The sequence below is a fragment of the Lygodium microphyllum genome, unplaced genomic scaffold (genome assembly GCF_053477565.2).
Source record: "Lygodium microphyllum isolate KBCC unplaced genomic scaffold, Lygodium_microphyllum_v1.1.10 scaffold_33, whole genome shotgun sequence".
NCBI lineage: Eukaryota > Viridiplantae > Streptophyta > Polypodiopsida > Schizaeales > Lygodiaceae > Lygodium > Lygodium microphyllum.
Window position 1 is genome coordinate 2,033,688 of NW_028229516.1, and position 6,000 is coordinate 2,039,687.

Sequence of the window (6,000 nt, forward strand, 5' to 3'; positions counted from 1 at the left end):
TTAAGTTCTATTATTTTCTTTATCAATGTAGTGTATATTTGTGTTAATTAATTTCATAAAAGTACTTGTTTGCAAAGTCTTATCATTATTTGGGATCGATTTTCTAACTTCTTGAATAGTAGGAATTGTCTCTTAGCTCTGTGTGGCTCTAACTCTGGCAAGGCTGCATCTGCAACTCTACCACAAAAAAAAATAAATTGCAACTGTCGGTATTAGTGTCGCAAAATAATTCTGCAATCTTTGGTATTAGCGTCGAAAATTCCTCTGTAACCGTTGCGAATTTTGTCGGTATTAGCATCGCTAAATAGCAGCGCTAATACCGATGAAATTAGTGACAAAAATAGCGAGGCAAATAGTGACAGTTTTGTAGCGACGCTAATAGCGACAACAGGGATATTTTTCATATATAAAGAAAATGTCATTATAAACGTTGTTATAGCTCGTATATGTTGTAGTGGGACTAATACATGGAAATAAAATAAAAACAAAACGATGAGTCTTCTTCTACTCTACTAAACACAATGACATCTTGTAGGAACACCAACTCTCTCAATATCATGTATGCCTTCTCCCGTTTGTCAATGCTGTAAACAATTTTCATAGACTCTATCGAACGGCTAGAGCTAAGCTCGAATATGCTACGCCTTAGGACACTTTCACTTGAAGCTATACCAAAACTACTACAACATGGTGGAATCTCCCACAACCACCCTAATATCCTCCTTCTCCAAGCACATCCTCCCCCAATACTGTTCCTCCTCCTTACTCTCAGGGGGGTCACTCATAAATATATATATATATAACGTGAGTTCAAAATAAGGGGTTTTTAAACATACAAAGGGTGTCATATACATTTTTTAACACCATTTTTATACATTTTTTACATACAAAAGGGTGTCATATAAAGGGGTTACTTACAAATTGAATAGAAAAGGGTCATATTTTATTCAAGAAAATTTCACAAATTAGGATATTTATAACTAGGCCATGAATGCAAGTTATATAGAGGATATATATAGAGTGCACCCCGTGAGTCCTTACTTTGATCACCATGGTGGCCTAAATACTTCTTTAGCCCCGAACAGAAAAACACACCGCGCTTTCCAAAACAAACCTATTTTCTCATATCTTTAATGACAATAGAAAAGCATACTGCATGGGAGTCTCTCAAGTAGCACCATCATCCATAGCCTTGCATCATAGGCTCCTTCACCCCATTGCGTATGTGTTTTCTCCCCTTCTTTACCTTCAAGAGTAGCATTGATAAGTCTTTGGGATACAATGTGCACATCTTCCTTCGACATCAAAACATGTCTTATTGTAGCCTTTAAGATTTGAATGTGGAACATTAAACTCAATTGAGACACTAGTCTTCAAAGTGGATTATTCATGAGTATATGGTGCCCACATTCAAAGTCTTGTATCAGGGTCCCCTGTAACTTGTACACAAGATGAGCATTCTTCATAATCAAGTAGTTGCAAAGATCACCCTTATACTGGTTCTATTCATAGTTATAAGAGTCCTTATTATTTCCTTGATAAATTGACATGCTAATGCTTAGTTTTGAAAGCTTCTTCAAGTCATAAACTTGTAGATGAAACCTATCATGGTCTAAAGCTTCAACAAGAGGTATTGTTATCACTTTCTCATCAGTACTAATAGACCAATTGAGCATTCCATTTGCAGTTCCAACTCGGTAGCTTGTCAAGAATATATGTGCCTCTTGTAGGCTAGGACACTTGTTATTTATGTGGTTTGCAAATTCAAATCCATGCAATGCAATCAATCAAATGATACTTCCACACAAAAATTTATAAATGCATTGAAGAAAATGTGCCTAGCCTAACTACATGTGCTCGTACATCATACAAAAAACTAAACAAAAAGACACACAACGGAAAATAAATTCTTAATGACGCTGACTAATGTATTCAAATTCTTGGCAGAAAATTCATGCGTCACGTCGAAATTCAAATCGCACTTCCTCTCGATCTTTCCTAGCTTGTTGGTACCTAGCAAGCCACATCTCCATAGAGGCATGGTGCAACATACAAAAGTGATTCACTTTCTCCTCCATTGCAACATCCATTATTTTTTCTACCCCATATTCAATCACCACATCCCCGGTCAGTCTATCATCATCCTTGAGCAACCATAACATATTGTTATCTGAATCCACCATTGGTAGCCATTATGAAATATTCAATAGCACCTCAGACACCAACCAACCTTTAGCCATGCTACCTTCTGGCCGAGCTCGTTGTCGCACAAAGCCTTTCATGGTTTTCATGAAGTGCTCTAAAAAGAACATCCATGATCACGTATGGACAGGTTCCAGCAATCTCAACTTCATCTATAAGATGCACAAGAAGGTGGATTTGTATCCTGAGCATGCTGGTATGTAGGTATTTTTGAAAGAGACAGACCATCTCCACTACTCCATGCTTTGCAAATTCAATAGAGGATGTCTTAATCTCCTTTTGTGACATCCATCGCACTAAAGTCGACAACCTCTAAATCGCGCCGCATATTTCTGGAGTAAGGCATCCTGCGATCATGATCGGTAGTACAAACTATCATAAATAAGGAAGCATTATGAGCAACGACTACACTCCAAATAGCAAAATACGCAGGCCACTTACAATCCATTTGTAGTACAAACCTAACATATCTTATGCCAATCATGGGATTTTAGCCATGATAATTGGTCGTCTTTAGAAAACGCAGACCTAAGAGAATACATCATACTCGTCAAAGTGCGGATAAACTTGACTATTTGCTTCACGATGTGCTCTTCTTTAGTAGAAAAAACCTAAGGACCGCAAGATAGCTGCAAGCGACCATCAGCACTCGACTATAGCCAAAGAGTCTCCATCTTGCCTACCTCCTTCATATGCATTCATGCCCCTACAATGTCTCTCTTTCTTGTGATGTGATTCCATAGCAAGGTGCCCATGTTCTTGAAAATATGCATGGGATCCAACAAGTGGTTGATCTATAAGTGGGTCCAATATGGCAACTCATAGATAATTGAGAACTATTGCATTCCGTGTGAATCATTTTCAACTCGTAGCAACTTTGGGCATTCGTATGTGCTAGAGGTCGTTTAGGCAAACCTTCCCTAAGTTCATGACCCTCTAGCAAGAAAGTGGCGTGTCCTTGATATACCATCTTCTTCATGGTTCCTGACCTTTGGGAGTCTAACTATTGCCCAGACAATGGACCTGCATGATAACCTAAGGTAACCAGACCTATCCCAACACCTCTATCTAGTGAATACAAACTTGAACGAGCTATGATAGATATTACTAATGAGAATGGAAGACTACTTACCTGAGGACTCTCCAAATCCTAGAAAGTCATGCATGGTCCACATGAGAATGGCTCGAATATTGGATGACCGTCGACCATCGCCCTTGCTCATATCTTGCATGGTGACCCCCTCCTCCCACAAAATCTTAAGGTCATCGACTAATAAACAAAGATACACACCCATGTTTTTTACTTTGTAGTGACCAGGAATGAGCAAGCTAATGATGATATACCCTTTCTTCGTAGAAAGCCATGGAGGGATATTGTAGTTGATAAGCACTATAGGCCACACACTGTAAAAAGTTCAGCATAGACCGAATGGGTTCACGCCATCCATAGCAAGACTGAGCCGAAGATTCCTTGGCTCTCGGGCAAAGCCTAGGAAGGTAAAGTCAATGTGGCTCCATGCACGTGAATCTTCTGATATTCATTGAACTCCATCCATAGACCTATTCTATGTATGCCATGTTGTCAAGTTGACTATGGTTGACGTAGAAACATGTGGTTTATATGGAGGATAAGGAAAAAGTGTCTAATAACTTTTTGAGGGTTGGTTTTCCCTTGCAAATCCTGTCAATACCTGCGAGCACCACGCTTTGGATGCTATTGTAGTCCATGCCAAGCTTTCGTAAAACAGGTCATGCATCATTACGAGACTCAGGCATGGTATTTGCAAGTGGTAATATATCATACTTCAGTAACTTGAAAGAAAATCATAAAACACCTTGAAAAAGCATAAATGTTTTTAATGATAGTTCCGTAAAGAAATCAATGAAGAGTACGTACAAGGTACTTGAACAACTACGTCACACTCGCATCACTCCACCTATATTTTGCTTGCACACTTAGGAGCGCAAGTAGTGTCTTCAAGCGAGATACTCGGCACCCATTATATAAAGGTATGGATGTTTCCTCTCTAAGCGGATCAGAAGTGTCGACATCTATGGGTGTCAATGCATCGATCATTGCCTCCATCTCAAGCTCGAAGATTGTAGGTAAGTCTGGAAGGCTTCCTGTCTTCTCTGGTATTGATGGTATAGATTGGGTAGTACCTTCTAAGTGGTGGATTGGATTAGGCACTCCATCCATTGCACGTCCACAAACTCTTCTAGCAAGCCACAAAGGGTACACTCCTTCTTGGGACAAGACGTCACCTCCTTGGATAGAAAATTTACCAGCCATCCCCAATGTATTTGTATATGGTATTCAATTAGTTTACGAAAACAATGCATGATTGATATACACTTTTCTTACCATTTGCTCAAAATCTGAGATTGCCTGATCAATGATCTCATATTAAAACTTACCAAAGCATCGTACATGTTCTATAGATAATCGATATTTTCGTCCAATTTCCAACTTACATTGAGAGCAAGGACATGGGACACACTGATTAAGATATGCCTCGCAGTCTTGAACATTATGACCTTCATCGTTTTCCATTTGGTTTATATTACGACAAACAATTTCTTTTTGTTATCAATGTTTTTTCCTTTCTTAAATTGTTAGAGTAGGGATTTCTTCTCTTGTAACTTAGCAAAATTAACGTATGTGAAGTCTCCACCCACCTACAGATTATCGGAGTGTTTCTCATCTCGTGGTATTGCACCGAACCTCGCCACCACTCTCTCTTTGTTTTTTATCCATTCATTCTCTTCTCTCCTTCCATCTCTCTCTCTTTTTCTCTTTCTTTATTATGTTATATGTTTATTTCCTCTCTCTCATTCCTTTTTTTTTTCTCTTCCTCTCTTTGTCTCATTTCCTTTAATAAAAGATCTCTCTCTCTACTACCAATTTTCATTAACAAAAAATCTCTCTCTCTCTACCAATACCACTACCACTACAATAAACAAGAAACGAAGAGAAAACAACAACAACTACTACTACTACTACCACTACGACTACAAACAAGAAAAGAAGAAAAAACTACTACTACTACCACTACTACAACAACAATAGCAAATAAGAAAACTAAACAACAATAAACAAGAAAATAAAAAAAACCAACAACAATACACAAGAAAACTACTACTACTACTACTACTACTACTACAACCATGACTACGACTATGACTACTACCACTACTACAACAATAATAACAAATAAGAAAACTAAGCAACAATAAATAAGAAAAGAAAAAAAACTACAACAACAATAAACAAGAAAACAACAACAACAACAACAACAACAACAACAACTACTACTACTACTACTACTACTACTACTACGTTATCAATCTTTTTTTCTTTGTTAAATTGTTAGAGAAGGGATTTCTTCTCTTGTAACTCAACAAAATTAATGTATGTAAAGTCTCCACCCACCCACAAATTAACGTATGTCAGAGTGTTTCTCGTCTCGTGGTATTGCACCGAACCTCGCCACTACTCTCTCTTTGTTTTTTATCCATTCATTCTCTTCTCTCCTTCCATCTCTTTCTCTTTTTCTCTTTCTTTATTATGTTATATGTTTATTTGCTCTCTCTCATTCCTTTTTTTTCTCTCTTCCTCTCCCTATCTCATTTTCTTTAACAAAACATCTCTCTCTCTACTACCAATTTTCTTTAGCAAAACATCTCTCTCTCTTTGCCACTACCAGTACCACTACCACTACAATAAACAAGAAAATAAGAGAAAACAACAACAACAACTGCTACTACTACTACTACTACTACAAACAAGAAAAGAAG